General features: G+C 44.8%; 1 pseudogene; it reads left to right on the top strand.

The window, feature by feature from the left end:
* Positions 1-16,468, top strand: part of LOC138780878 (midasin-like) — a 52,241-nt pseudogene that overhangs the window by 8,525 nt on the left and 27,248 nt on the right.

The raw sequence follows: 16,468 nt of genomic DNA, 5'->3' as shown, positions 1-16,468 counted from the left end.
AAAAGTTATATAATTTCCCTTTTCCCTGGAAGCTGAGGATCCAAACCTGTCTGCCTGTATGTGCATCTCTGTACCTGGTAGTGACCTGACAGATTCCCTTTTAGGATGCAGAGGATAAAACCAATTCAAACTCTGAAGTTTTTTGCATGAACATCATATATTGAAGAAGAGAAGGAAAACAGAGGAAATTATCTAACATATTTGCTTATTCTACTTTGCAGGTCTTCTCCTGCCTCAGGTGGCGCGATAGGTTTAGACTGGTGTCTGAAAATGTTGGCTTAGAAGATGATGATTTAGCCGTGCTAACACTCCACTGGAACTGGGTTGCAAAGCATTCAGTGAAACAGATTTCAGAAATCTTCCTTGGAAGTGAGCTTCACAGGTTGGTGTCAAAGCAGTGTGTTATACCAGCCACATATTTATATGACACTTGTCATGCCGGTTATAAGTGAGCACAGCATAATGTGGTGTTATTTATGCCAAAATGCAGGGTAGGTTACTAGCACTTACACTGGAAGCTCACAGCATGCACCAAGCACTGTCAGAGGAGACTCCACACCCACTGCCCCCACCCACTCACTGAAGATTAATAGATTTCATCCTCCTGCGCCTTCATACTATCACCCTGTTTCTACATCTACCCCTGCAAATGCTTACTCAGTGAGCAGCAAAATTCCTTTCCAGTTTGGCAGTTGTTCTCAATCTTGCCAGCTGCTTCTTTAGACCTAGAACCTGGGCTTCCAAACCAGCAGCGTGCGCACATCTCACTGTATCTCAATGGTATGCACTCTCAGATGGTTGATCAAGGATTGTATATATATCGCACAAGATTGTACATTGGATCGCATTTTTAAACAAGGAGCATATTTAGCAAGGGGAATATAAGATTATAGTTTAAAAAAAAAATAAAATAATAAAAGCAAACAATGTGTTCTCCCAGAATGTAATGTCCCCGAATTTTAAAGTCCCACACTTGAGACAAAAACACACTTGAGATTGAAAACCCCTGCATGCTCTAAAACTCGCGTATCAGTTATCAGTATATAGAACTTAGCTGCAGTATCTTCTGCTAGTGACTCCTTTTCTTCAATTCTTTTATATCTTCAGGTTTTTCACAAAGAATGGGTTATTGTTTCCCAAAGTTATTAGCTTATAAAACAAGACCTGTCAGAAATAAAAAAAAAAATATATCTTTGTCTGAGTCCTTAATGCTAAAAGTGGCTGCGGAGTTAAAGGTCTAATAATGAAGCCTTCCATTCTTGCTTTAACGTTTTTTTGAAAGGTATGCCTTCTCCTCCGTGTCCTTCCCGGAGGGATATCTGGCTAGTCCTGTGTTTTGAGACTCTTCAATGAGGCTCCACGGGCTGCTCTTTTGCATATTCATGTTTCCCAATATACCTAGGACTTCACTGCATTGAGTGCTTTCACTAGCAGTCGTCAGTGTTGTCATTTGGCTGGTCTCCCTGAGATCAGCGATCTGTTTCTCTTATGGCTCTACTAGGCATTGCTCCCACCTAGCCAGAATCCTGCTCCACACTGATGAGGGGCAACACCCCAAAACAGCTGTATGTGGATGGTTACCTAGTCTTGGTTTATCCCTTGTCATTACATTGACTTATAGGGCCACTTAATATGGTGGTTTGGTGGTTTCCTAACAGGAGCTGCCCCTTGGCTGGGTCCTTCCCGGAGGGATATCTGGCTAGTCCTGTGTTTTGAGACTCTTCAATGAGGCTCCACGGGCTCTTCTTTTGCATATTCATGTTTTCCAGGGGGCAATGCACCAAGGACTTCACTGCATTGAGCGCTTTCACTAGCAGCTGGCAGTGTTGTCATTTGGCTGGTCTTCCTGGTTCAGCAATCTGTTTCTCTTATTTCTCCTCCATGAATATACAGTTGTTTTCTTAGCTGCCAGAATGAGAGGGGGAAGAAGGCAAAATTGAGTTGAAGACCTGGGGCCACATGGTGTAAAAGAGTGACCCAAGGGACACGACAGAGGGGAACATTAAACAGCGTATGGATCCGGCCAGATATTCAGGACCGTAAACCGACCTGCTTGCGGCAAGTCCACCATATATGCAGCATGTCCCAAGCTTCTGGGCAGTGAGGTGTCTTAGTGATGAATATAAAAGTCAAATTAGGCATGACATGTAGGATTAAATACATAGATTCACTCAAAGAATGTAAATATATGTCTGGGGGGTATAAAGTGTGTATTGGGCTATGCATGAAAGAACCCCATATGAAAGACATGAGTTTCCTCTGCAGGTTAAGCAAAATTTAGTCTGAATCAGGGAGGACCCCGTGGAGAGTGAGGGGATTTTAGGAAGCCATGAATATGGAAGAGATCTACAGGGCCATGAGAGAATCCACAATAGAGAGTTAGCTTGCTGCATATAGACTTTATTTGGAGGAGGTGAGATGATGAATGAGGAAGTGACCCAACCAAAGGCAAAGCTGACCTTTATGAGGGAAACCTCTGGCCTAAAAACTGAAATATTCAAAGCCATGGAATTGTCTGAATTTAATACAATCCTGTTAAGGAAGCAAATTGCAACAAGACCTGTTGGAGATTAGGCAGGTTTATGAGGTTGGGTAAAGGAGAATACTGTCAGCAAAGAGGTTCATTTTATGATGTATTCCCCCCACCTTAACACTACTTATGTAAGAGCAAACCTGATAGGGGGCGAGAGGTGGGCTTGACTCTACCTGGTGCTACAGTCAGCTGGAAAATACGACAGAAGAAAAGCCTGTGCACCTAACCATGGTGGAGGGACTAACAGGGATGAGAGCCATTCTAGAAAACTGCTTCCAAAGCCCCACTTCTGGAGGACAAGATGCATATAATCCCAAGGAGTCAAAGTCTTTATTAATGACCATTCAAAGGCCGTACAGTCATATTATTTTTGGGGACTTTATTTTTTTTTAATGCAGTGGAAGTTTTGTCTCGTAGATTAGTGTCTGCAAGTATTGATGTAATTTCTAGTCTTTGTGCAAAAAATATTGTTTGTACATACACCACCTGAAACTTGCTGCTACTTTTCTTGTTCTAGGCTTTCTGAAGAAGTCCAGTCCATATCTATGAATATTCAGGAGTGTCTTTCAGAATCCTCTTCTCAATCACCTGCCAGCATAAAATTGTTGCAGAAAGTGCTTGGTAGACCATTACCATTCAAGGTATTTATGAGATGGAATAATTTCTGCTATTTCTTAGCTTTTTAGTTTACATATAGTCACACAGAGCAAAATAAACATAATTACAGCCCATATGGTTAATGATACGCTTATCTAAAATTTACTATTTACTTCTAGTTACAAGGAGTTGTTGGTGATGTTTGTTGGTCATTCTGTGATAATTGTTATGTTATATTTTTTGCTGTCATGGACTAAAGTGGTGTATTGTGGTGTGTTATGTAGTTTAAGTATTGTGCATGCAGAGTTTCATGATTGCCAGGTTGTTTATGGGACCATTTAGGTTATAGTGGGCTGCACATCCCTTGTTTCCTCAGAGTGGGAAGGTTAATGGGGACCATTAGTACACAGCACAATCATCTCTCAGTAGATTAATCTGTCAATCTAAAGACCATGAGGCTATCCCGAACCACCACTAAGGGTACTATCACACGGAAAGATAAGTGGCCGAATTGGCCCGATTCGGCTGATTATCGCTCCCGTGTAATAAATGCAACGATCAGCCGATGACAACGATCATCGGCTGATAGTTGATATAGGTTAGGACCTATTTTTGTCGGGCGTCGACCGCGCCACGAGTGGCGACTAGCGATGTGGCGACTTCACAGCGGCCTTTTAGCTGATAGGCTGCTCAGCCAATCACAGGCCGCGGCGGTCCCGGCGGCCTGTGATTGGCTGAGCGGCCTATCAGCTGACAGGCCGCTGTAAAGCTAGAGCGCGCGCGGGATCCGGGGAGAAGCTGACTGCAGGAGCAGCCTTGGAACCTGGATGGGTAATGTATGCCAGTTTAGCAAGGGCTGCAAGGACATCGGTAACGATGTCCTTGCAGCTCTTGTTAAACGGTTATCAGGCCGTGTAATAGGCCCAGTTAACGAACAACGATCTAGCAGATCGGCGCTCGTTTACAGGTGTTATCGGGCCCTGCTCGGCCCGTGTAATACCACCCTAAGAGGTGATTGATAATCAAGGACAATCCCTTTGTTCAGAGAGAGATAAGCCGCAGTGAGAGCTATCTTGCTGCAGTTTACCACTCCCCATAAAAAACACAGTAACACTTAGCTGTGCTGAAAGTTCCTCTGTGTGGGGAGTACGGGTAGCAGGTGGGAGAAAATTGACAGCTAAACAATCATTCGGCTGTGAGTTATCGAAGGTGTATAGCCACCTTATCAATGACTTTTGTTCCTGCTTTTTCTCAGAGCTTGCCCAACAAATTAGTCTTACACATTAGCTTTACACATCCATACCTTGTAGCATGAGCATTGCTTGTTTAATTTATACCCTAAATCCTTCCAATTGTCTGCACAAACAATCTTCATCTTTTCACTTTGTCCAAGAGACCTATGTGTTTGTACACAGCATATTAGCATCATTATAGATCTTGAGTTGTCAGATTGTTATTATCTGCTATATGTTGGTTTAGTGCATCAATATTTTTCTTCCCATTATACAGGAGGATTCTATAGTACAATGTGTGCAGAAGTTAAAAGCACTAAGCGCTGCACTTAATGTAACAGACCTGAGACCAGTTAAACAAGACAGCACATGGCAGCTAGAGATCTACAAGCTAAATACATCTTGCACAGCTTGGAAAACGAAGTTTGACTTAATGCAAGTTTTGGCCTCTGTTCTTAAAGCAAATCATCAAGAAGACATTAATGCTGGTAAATTTTTAGTTTTTTTTCCCTTCCCACAGTCATTACTTTTCAATGAAGAGTCCGATAGGCTTCTGTGTTCAGTCAATGGGATTTGGTTGCTGAATAAAGAAGCACTACTGCTGTCTTATTTCTTATTTTCTGGAATGGCTGACCTTATATGTTGTCTTTTTAGTATCTTCAGAATATTGGCTCTTACTTAACAAATAAACATAGTTTGTCGTCTTAATTTCAGCCATCTTATGAGGTCAGTGGAATTACTGAGATCGCAGGTGAAAAAACAAGGTATTATTCTTGCTCCCGGAGACAACAATCAAGAAGAGCGTACGTGTGTACCACTAAACCAAGAATGTTTTGGCAAAGCTTTCAAGTCGTGTCAATGTGGCCTGGGATGGAGTACCTCATGCTGTTGTGGCAGTATAAAATGATTACTGACCTGTTGTCCCATTCCTACTATGTTAGGTGACTATGTGAAAGCTCTATATTAGAAACATGCAACCATCTTATTTGTTTAATGAGTTATTACTACTTTTTTTTTCTCTTTTGCAGAAAGAACATACAGTCAGAGCTTAACCAGTTGGTTGCTTTTTGCTTGGAGCATACCACCAGTGTCTGTAGAGCACCTTCGAGCCTTCAGCTTCCTTAGCAGCAGACTGAGGTAATGCTTTAGCTATTTTATGAAAAAAAAAAAAAAAACTTCTGTGATCTGTGTGTGTATATAGGGATTGTGCAGTAGCGTTTATTCTACACTGCTTTGCTTTCTAGAAGATTATTGTACTCATCTGTTTTCTGGAATTATTGTGCATCTAAGATCTTTTAATTTCAGGTAAACTCGGTGATGTTGCGTTACTGTGGTCAGAGTTGATCAGTGGCGTATTGTCGTATTTTTGGAATAGTACTGTAACCACTGATCCAGATTATTGGTCGTCCTGGAAAGTACACTTCTGCCCAGATGATGTCAGTGCCCCCCATACTCTAATGGAACCCTCCATGAAGGTTTGTAAGAAGTACAGTGCACAACAGCTCTGTGATCATATACTATTAAACTAATATCAAGTTATAAAAAAAGTTTAAGATTTTAAGTTTCTTGTGCGTCTTATTGGGGGACACAGATACCATGGGGTATAGGCTGCTGCCACTAGGAGGCGCTGACACTAAGAGAAACAAAGGAAGTGACTCCTCCTGAGCAGGATATACCCGCCCACAGGCACTGAGCTAAACCAGTTAGCTTAGTGTCAGTAGGAGGCAGACACAGGTCTGGGTTCTCCAGACCAGTTTCTTCCTTTATGTTTAGTTAGTTGGTTTTTCTTTTTCCTTCTAGGTCCTATGGATTCTGGGCACGGTGGGTTATCTAAAACTCACCCTGATCCCCCCACTATGCGACCAGGGAACAGACCATAAATGTAAATGGGCTGTGACCCATCGGTCGCCACCCGGCCGGCAACGTGACACCAGGGCCCCAGATCAGTCTGACTATCTGGTCGCCTTTCTGCGGACCTCTGTATCCGCACAGCCCCTTCCCGCCTCGCCCCCCAAAGCTTGGCGCGTTAAGGTGAGGCACCCACCGGCTGAAGACGACAATGGTGAGTATGGGCTCCTATATAGGTGAGTATATTCCCCCTGCCCTCCTCCCAGGCCGCCATTTTACTCCACATAGGCAGCTCCCAGGCAGATACTCCTCTCCCCTCAGTCGGTAGCAGGCCAGCCCTCTCCACCATTTTATTTTTATTAGTATCTCTCTCTCTGGGTGCCACTGTGAGGGATGTTCCTCCCCTGACTGGGTGCTGCGCAGGCCGCAGCTTCCCGCACTTTTCCTTTTCATGTGGCTCTAGAGACCATACTAAAGGATGCTCCGCCCCTTTTCCCTAAGCCCCGCCCCTTACCGGGTGCCGCGGCATCCTGCCCTTTTTTCCCTATATTGTGGCTCTCCAGAGTACACACAGGGCTACCTCCGCCCCCTCCTGATATGCCCCGCCCCTTTTCGGGCGCTGCGCGGCCCTCTTCATTACTTCTCATTATGTTTGGCTCTCACTGGAGCCTGCTCTGGGGATGCCCCGCCTTCTCAGGTAAGCCCCGCCCCTTCCGGGGTGCCGCGCGGCCCGGAGAATTGCGCCTTTTTTCTTAACTGTGGAGCCTGCACTGGAATGCTCCGCCCCCCTCCCGGCAGGCCCCGCCCCCTTCGGGAGTCGGGTGGGCCTCAGCATCCCACCTTAATCTTACCTGTGGCTCTCCGTGGAGCCTTCACAGTAAGATGCTCCGCCCCCTCCCGGTAGGCCCCCGCCCCTTTTCGGGTGCAGCGCGGACCGTGGCATTCCCCCTTTTGGCTCTCTCCAGAGCCTGCACTGAGGGATGCTGCTTCCCCTCCCCCTGCCATGTGTGTGTGTGCGGTCTCCTGATGGAGCTACCACACACACTGCCCCTTCTATTCCAGCAGCTTGGGACACTTGATGCATCTCTCCTGCCACCTACTGGTGGAAGTGGTTATTACACCATTACATATATGAGAAATGGCTTGCATCATGTTTTATTATGGCCAATGTTCCATATAATGTTCCAGCAACCCCTTGGTCTGCAGATCCAGCATTTTTGGTGCTGGTTGACACCTCTGTGTCAGATTTTATATATATAAGATTACATTAATACTTATATACAGACACTCTGGTTCCCCTCCAACCACATACGCACAGACATATTCCCCATCACCATACAGTGTTTCTGTGCCCTCAGTGAGATCCTCTGCTACATGGTGTCACGAGAAGTTCATGGAACCAGACACGTTACCCACTATCCAGGCGGTGTATCTGTGCTCTGAGCAGAACCCTCTGCTACATGGTGTCACGAGAAGTACATGGAACCAGACACGTTACCCGCTATCCAGGCGGTGTATCTGTGCTCTGAGCAGAACCCTCTGCTACACGGTGTCACGAGCAGGACACGGAAACCAGACATGTTACCTGTTTCCAAACAGTGTATCTGTGTTCTGAGCAGAACCCTCTGCTACACAGTGTCACGGTAAGTACACGGAACCAGACACGTTACCTGTTTCCAGACAGTCTATCTGTGCTCTGAGCAGAACCCTCTGCTACACAGTGTCATGGTAAGTACACAGAACCAGACACGTTACCTGTTTCCAGACAGTGTATCTGTGCTCTGAGCAAGAACCCTCTGCTACACAGTGTCCATGGTAAGTACACGGAACCAGACATGTTACCTGTTTCCAGACAGTGTATCTGTGCCCTGAGCAGAACCCTCTGCTACACAGTGTCACGGTATGTACATGGAACCAGACACGTTACTCGTTGACAAACTATCTCTAAGCAGAACCCTCTGCTACATGGTTTCACAAGCAGGACATGAGACCAGGACACATTACCGTTCCTAAGGGGACTACTGTGTTCTTGAGGCAGAATCCTTTGCTAAATGATGTCGCAAGCAGGACATGGAACCAGACACATTACCTATTACTATGCTGTGTTCCTGTGCTCTCACAACAGAACAGTCTGCTACATGGTTTGTTAGACAGGTTATGGGACCGGACTCATCACCCATTGCCAGTCGTTGTTCCGGTGTTACTCAGAGCTTCCAGTCCTGTCACTCACATCACCCATTAGCGGGCGGTGCTTCAGACCTGCCTCTCATCTTCATGACATAGATTCCTTTACTACATGATGTCACAGACATAGAACTGGACATGTTACCCCTCCCAGGTGGTGGTACAAGGTTATTCAGACCTCTGCCCTCTGCTGCATGATATGGCTCCAACTACATTACCTGTAGTTCGGTGTGCACAGATTGTGGTATTCTGTTACACGATGTAATACACCACCTTCAGGTTTGCTCACTATCCTGGTGATGCTGGGCAGTTCTCGTATCCAGTCCTCATTTACATAGGGACACAGTCCTGATCTCTTCCCTGCTCCCAGGGCACACACTGTAGGCTTCTGTTTACAGGTCTGACCAGGCACGTTACCTGTTTCCAGTCCAGGTATTTGTATCTCTTGAATGCTGGTCTTCTGTTACTTACTGCTTGCAGCTACTCTGCTCGTGTTACCCTGTATATTACCTTTCATCCTCGTAGGACTTCCATGATCTGTGCCTGTCACTTCAGGGGATCATCATGGGGTAACTTGTTACTACACCATGTTGTCTTCTATATGTTTCCACTAACAAGTCTCATTACCTGCTCTCAGGCAGCGTAACCTTGTTGTATTCCTCTTGGGCTGTATCCTTTCTAAAGCCCAAGCATCCTGCTACGTGTCCCACTACACGAGGTACAGAACCCTTCGCTTTACCTGCCCCTGGACTGTTGGACTCTCATACTCTGGTCCTCTGAGTGGCCGGCAGCATACAGATCCGGTCACTATTTCATCCTGGTACTGTCAGGTAGTTCTTCTGTCCTTTGTCTGGGCATAACTACCATGTTCTGGCATTTGTCTCGCTGGCTGTTCCCCAGTAGTATGGCTTGAATTGCTTAGGCCGTCCCCTCTTTGATCTGGATGAAGTGAGGCCTCTCTGCTCCTCAGGTAAAACAGTAAAGGGTTTCTTCTACCCCTGGTGTATGTAGGACATCAATTGCCTACATGTCTATCACAGTGCTACTTTAGGACTTCTCCTTCTGCATCTGCCTATGGCCAACATGGCAAGTATTTAGTCTTCTCTCTTAGGCAGCTGCAGTGTCACAGGGTGAGGATTTCCTGTTTACTGCCTGCACTGTTTCTCTACCGTCCTACAGCATAGGTGTATGGTCTCTTCGTGGTCTAGCTTCTCCAGGTGTCCTTGCTTGGCCATATGGACTATGAAAGCATTGCTCTCAGTTCAGGGTTTTGCAGTGCTCCCGCTTACACCATTACTCCTTCTCCCTGGCTTAATGCACTGTTGTGCATGACCCCCCCCATCCTGGGTTTGGTTTTTTACCACTCAGTCAGAAAATCTTCAAGCAGCCCTTCCCTCCTCCAGGAGGATGGAATATTTAGTATAAGTATCCTCCTGAGGACTGCTATTCCGTAATAGCTTCTTCCGACAGGCAGGTGTGGGTTTCTGACCCTCACTGGCCTCTATGAGCACTCCTGCTTGAATTCCTTGTCCTTGGTCTTGTTGTTGACTGGCCATCCCCCTCCCTTATGTTGTCTCCCATGTGGATTCCTTGAGAACTTAATCCCTTGAGGGTTTCCTCTCCTTGGAAACAGGGTTGTTCACTGGCCCATTCTGGCAGGACTTACATTTGCTGTTCTGCTCTTACCAAGCAACGTCTCTGCTCACCCTTTGAGGCGTTGGTTTCTGGATCTAGTTTACATATGGACTCTAGTCTATGTATTACCTGTTGTGCCCATTGTCCTGTGACAACTCCCATGCCCATCAGCCTTACCTTGACCTCCCTTGACAGTTTTCTTCTGGGACTCCAGGCTCTCGAGTACCTCTAGGCTTCCTTGGAGCGGAGTGTTTTATATGATCAACCTCCTTTCTAAGGCTCTAACAGCCCATGGAGTTGTTTTTTCCCCGGCTTACCGGCTTTCCTCTGCTCCTCTTTTCTGCCGGGCACTGCGGGGTACCAGGTACTACTGTACTCCTTCCAGGACAACTTACTCAAGATTCTGATCTTGTTTTTCCTTCCTTCCCTGGACTGCATTATGCTTGGACAGCTTGATTCTTCTTATTAACATGTGTTTCTCAGATGGGATAACTCATGTCATAGGCCATGGCTTCTCTTGTGCTCAAGTTTTGTCTTCTCAGTGAAGACTGTACTCCTAGGCCCATGGAGCTTTCAGCCTGGCCATTCTTCCCAGCTCCATAGTCAAGGACGCAGCTTCTCCTGCATCTCATGTGGCACCTTCTATGAGAGACGCTCAGTCCTCTCTCTCCTTTATTTGACGCCTTAGACCTCTATGTGCCATGAAACATTTTCCAGTCTCTCCCCGTCATAGTTGTATTTGCCTTTTATTCTGTTCTACCTCAGAGTAAGTCCCTGCCGCCTGTGGTCACCCACTTGGCTGGGCGTCTGCTTTTTTTTCCCCACATCTAGCCTACTAGTTCTGTTGGACTCGATGTTACATCATGTTGCTGGCTTCCAGGACGGACACAACCCACTCTGTCTGCCGTGCAGCACGTTGCTCCAGGGACTAGACATTTTTTCCTTTGCTGCGGACCTGTAGGGGTTTTCTCTGATGCATTCAGCATCATCCCTTGCTCTATTCCTAGTTGATGGTTGTGTTGGTGCTATTCTGTGCCTTCTCACCAAGCGCTCTTGTCTAGCGGTTATCTTTCCCACCCCATGGACTGCTTTTGGACGTCCCATGGTATCTGTGTCCCCCAATAAGACGCACGAGAAAAGAGGATTTTTTACTCACCGTAAAATCTCTTTCTCGTAGTCTTCATTGGGGGACACAGCACCCACCCATTTTCTTTTGGGGTTTTTCCTCGGTATGGTAGTTTTCTCCGTTTTTGGTGTTATTCCTACTTTACCTGTTCTTGACTTCTCCTACTGCTCTTGTACAAACTGGTTTAGCTCAGTGCCTGTGGGCGGGTATATCCTGCTCAGGAGGAGTCACTTCCTTTGTTTCTCTTAGTGTCAGCGCCTCCTAGTGGCAGCAGCCTATACCCATGGTATCTGTGTCCCCCAATGAAGACTACGAGAAAGAGATTTTACGGTGAGTAAAAAATCCTCTTTTTCCATTGTCAGATATAACAGAAGTAAGGAAAATTGGTTTCTGAAAAATATGGATAGCCAGGAATTCTTTATTTGTGAAATAGGCAGAATGGGGGGAATTTATCAGTGCTTTCACTGGAAAACTAGTTTTTCTGTAATTTTGCACAAAACACAGGAAAAAGATGCAATTTTATGTGCAGATGAAGATATTGGTGCCAGTTTTACACCTTTAGTACATAAACCATTAATAGGCCCCCCAATTGTATGCATTTGGGGTTTGTTAGTTAGCTTTACCAATGTAGGGCCTGGCACATAAGAGTCAATGCTTCTAGCTGACCATATGCTTTTGCCTGTGTTTATAACAATTACCTGTTTTTCAGGGTCCTGGTATTTTAAACAGAGCTGTGTTGTCAAAATGCTTCTGTGAAGTTCTGACCGGCAGCAGCAAGGCATTGACCTGGGATATGAATGAGCTTCCAGCCCTCCTGTCTTCACGTGTAAAGCCTTGGAGAGGGAGTTGAAAGACTTCAGCAATTGCATGAAATCAGTTCTACAATTTGGACAAATATGGCAGTTTCTTCCTTGGCAAGCTTTAGGTATGAAACCATAGTTTTTTGTTTTTTTTGTATCATAAAGAAAATTAGGTCAAATGTGCTACACTGCGTGAAATGAAACGCGTCAAATGTACAAACATTAATTATTAATCCCCCATGGGCCTCTATTGTTTTGATAACCTCCTGCCCTTGGTTACAACCCACTAAGGGTATGTTCGCATTGAGCAAAAGTGGCAGAGTTCCGCCGCAGAATCCCGCCTGCCTCAGTGTGGCACTGTTTCTCTTTGGAAGGGCCCGTGCGTCTCCGCGTCCATCACTCTCTGCTCAAAGAATTGACAGAATTCTGCCACTTTTGTTCAGTGTGAACATATCCGAAGTGGGCCAGGCATGCTTAGTTCAGCTGCAGTCTACAGGAAGTACTGGCAGTTGTTCTCCACTGAGCCTGCAAGCAAGAGGAATTGTGGGAAAGTATGTGCACTGTTGCTCGGCATCAGTAGGGTCACAGTTTAGAGAGGGAAACTAGGAACTGATTAGATCCATAGGAGAGAGAAACCGTATAGTCATGGCTAGGGCTAGAGCTTAAAGCTTTTCCTACATTCAATGATACACTGAAGCTATGGACAGAAAGCCCTGTAGTGGACTCTTTCCTTGCCTGGCATGATGTATCCATATGATGCCGAGAGCAGGGTAAGTGTTTGCCGCACTGTAATAAAGCAGCTGCACGGCTGTGTCTATAAAGTCCCGTGAAGATTCAGACACTTCCCTGCTCCAGGCACTACATAGCTTCTCCGTCCCTCTGAGAATAAGCCCTTACTGTACTCCTTTACCTATATAAATGTGGAACACATCTGATTTTACCAACTTTGTTTTGTGGCACATCCTTTTTAACACCCATTTGCTATTGAATTTTAAAAATTACCCTTTTTTTTTTCTTATGTCTCATTACATTGTTTTTGTTACCCCTGAATTTTTTTTTATGTCTAAACAGCAATAAAATGTGTGCTACAATTATTATATACGGTTTCCATCATATTTGTGTTTGTTTGCAGAAACACTGACGCCAGACTTCAAGGTCTTTTACTATATCACCATTTTGTTGCTCTGAAGGACCTTGTACCAGAAAGTCTACAAGAAGAATTTTTGCAGTATTGTGACCACCTTCCAATGAAAGACCTCTCTGCATTTCACTATATTCAGGATATCTTAAGAGACTGGTCTAATGAGGAGAGGTTACCAGGAACAATTGTAAAACTCTGGATGACTTGCTTACAGCAGTTTTATTCTGATGTTGATGATGCAGTTCAGGCCTCTGAAGCCGCCCATCGTGGTTCTTTGTGGATTAACTTGGGCTTACTGCAAATTCATCTTTGGCTGCCACAAAGTACCTTTGACCCAGCAGTGAAAAGGAAATACAAATTGCAGTATGCAGAAGAAGAGGTAAATGAATATAGGATGAAGGCTATGTTCACAAAGGGGGTTATCAAAGCTTTAAAAATAGAAGGCCAATCCACAGCAGAGTCTATTAATATTAGAGTATTAGGGAGTCCCATAACCATCACCAATGCACTAATTGAGATGCTAAAGGCCCTATTCCACAGAACAATTATCAGGCGTATTTGGCTGATGTCAGCCGTTATGGCCGATAAATCGTCCCGTGGAATAGAAGGCAACGAATAGCCGACATCCTTCATATCGGCTGATCGTTGCGTCGTTTGTCTTTCAAACATGTTGAACAACAAAAGACTGATAGCAGCGATCTGCTGCCATTGCACCTGACCGCCACTATCCTCTATGGGCTGCCCGGATGATCTAGAGATCACCCAGGCAGCTCCCTGCGGCCCCTCCCGCACATTGTTTGCTCCTCGTTCCCCACTTGCTGCTACTGCTATTACATGCGGTGGCGGCAAGCGGGGAACGAGGAGCAAACAAGCACACGTTTGCTCCTCTATGTCAGCCCGTGGAATAGGGCCTTAAGGCACTTGTGTGAGCACACAACCTCTTCAGTATTTAACTAATCTCATAGCTGCCGACACTGTGTGGTTTGTAGCAGTAGTGTAAACTCTTTAATTAGCTTATTAGCGGGGTGCTGGATGTTAGGGTTAGGCCGCATTTACACGTTCCGCACAGAACGTGGAAAAATTCAGAGAGCACAGGGTGGTCGGAACGTATGAGTAATACTTACCTGTCCTCGTACGACTACAGTGCCATTACTCACGGTCTGCCTTCTTTTCTCCTGTTTATCCTTCCTTTGTCTCGACCTGGCAGGAAATACCCGCTCAGCTAGTCAGTGACTACAGAGTTGCCCCACCTTAGTCACTGACAGATTGAGCGCCATTTCTGAAATGCAGTCTTCAATGTAGATCATATTTCATACTAATTAAACTTCAAAGGTGGTTTAAGGCCATAAAGAGGACAGTGGAGAGATGTTGTTTGCTTAGTGTCATCATCTTCTGACCACTAAAATAAACTGCAGTGGTGCATGGGTGCATGTAGGTGTTCCTTTACATTTAGCCATATAAGTTAGGCTGTTGTAGTATGAGGGCATTTCTGAGTCTGCATTTTATCCTAAGGTCCCATCCTACTGTGGGGCTAACCACCTGAACTGACAGCATCATAGGCCTGCTCATAGTTTTCTGTATTGTTGTCGCTTTGGGTTATCAGAACCACAATTACATGCACGCAGCTTTGCAACACAGACAGATCTGCTCTCTCTCTCTCTCTCTCTCTCTCTCTCTCTATATATTATATATATATATATATATATATATATATATATATATATATATATATATATATATATATATATATATATATATATATATAGAGAGAGAGAGAGAGATATGCGCACAAATAATTTTAATATATACATGTCTCTACCATACTCTACTTCTGCTGTGCTAAAATCCACACCTACAAATCTGTAGCAGATTAAGTGCGTGTGAACACACCTGAAATCTTGTGAGAAGTACATACACCACTTACCTCATTTAATTTACTAAATACAGGTTCATGTACAGTTAAATTCGTTTGTTGTATTTTTTCATTAATGGTAGTTTAAAAAGACTGACTGTGCCCATTTTTTATTATACTTTTCAGCTGCATGAACTGGAGCTCGAATGGAAAACGCGCAATTTGTCATGTAGCCCTTCTTACAGGAAAAGAGCTTAATGACGAGGCACTGCAAAAAACACACTCACCCTCATATAAGGTGGGCCTTTGATTTCTTATTAGAGACTCCCTGTAGCCCATAAGAGATGCATGCCATTCTGGGATTCCTTAAAGGGGTTATCCAGGAAAAAGCACACCTACTTTCTTACAAAACCAGCACCACACCTGTTCCCAGGTGTTGTGTGGTATCCGAATTATGCTCTATTCACTGAACTGAGCTGTGAAATCACACCCAGACAAGAAGAGTGCTGTTTTTGGAAGAAAAAAAACATTGTTTTTTAAAGCGATCGTGCAGCTGCCTGTACTTAACCTATAAAACACTGTGATAATGTTTAAGGGAGTTAGTGACAGGAAAGTACTTGTCACTGACTGATAAGGATGTTCGCATCCTGATGTGGAAGTACCCATCATTTTCCCTGACAGCCAGGGGGGGAATTCTTGCCTCCATCCTGTTGAATCAGTGATCTTCTCATAGTCTGTCTCAGGCAGACTCTATGGGAAGATTGCCGATAATACTGAGCAATGCTACCCCCCACCCTCTAGGGCACTGTATAGTCTGCTGCCTCACAGCTGTGTCTCTGAAATTAGTTTGTTACATCCTCAGCTGTTTTAAATAAGAATAGCATAGCCTCTTCTGACTTGTAATGCTGCAAGTGAGCATGTCTGTCAAACAAGGTAAAACTAGACCACTGCTACTATTGCTTCTACAACTAACCTAGGCAGTGAGCTATAAATTCCTTAACAGAGGCGCCATTGTCCCTGTGTCTCGTAACTGAGCATTAGAAGGCTGTTCTTTCTGACCATCTTCATAGCACCTATCTCCAGCTGGAGACCTGGTGTAATATGATTCTGTGGTGATGGGTGCTATGGAGATGAAGCAGAAAGCTTGTCGGATAGCTGCATTTAATCCAAGATCTGTCCCTTGTTCCGTTCAGCAGTTGATGGAGTTATTGTCCTAAAAAATTACTTTTAAACTAGCAGCCCTGTGTCATACTGGCGTGGCCTAGAGCGCCCATGCCCTAGAGAGAAAAAAATAAATAAAAATTTCATATATATATATATATATATATATATATATATATATATATATATATATCTCGCTATCACAATGGAGAGGTGTAGCAGGCCTAGGGCATAGACACTCTAGGCCACACCACTTTGACCCGGTGTTGCTAGTTGAAAGGTTGCACAGCAGTTGGTGGGGGGCTAATTGCAGGTACTGATTGGCCCTAACATTGCAGTCCTAAATGCTAAGTACACAC

This window comes from Dendropsophus ebraccatus, unplaced genomic scaffold (assembly GCF_027789765.1).
Source record: "Dendropsophus ebraccatus isolate aDenEbr1 unplaced genomic scaffold, aDenEbr1.pat pat_scaffold_906_ctg1, whole genome shotgun sequence".
In the NCBI taxonomy this organism is placed as follows: Eukaryota; Metazoa; Chordata; class Amphibia; order Anura; family Hylidae; genus Dendropsophus; species Dendropsophus ebraccatus.
This window is presented reverse-complemented; position numbering and strand designations above follow the sequence as displayed.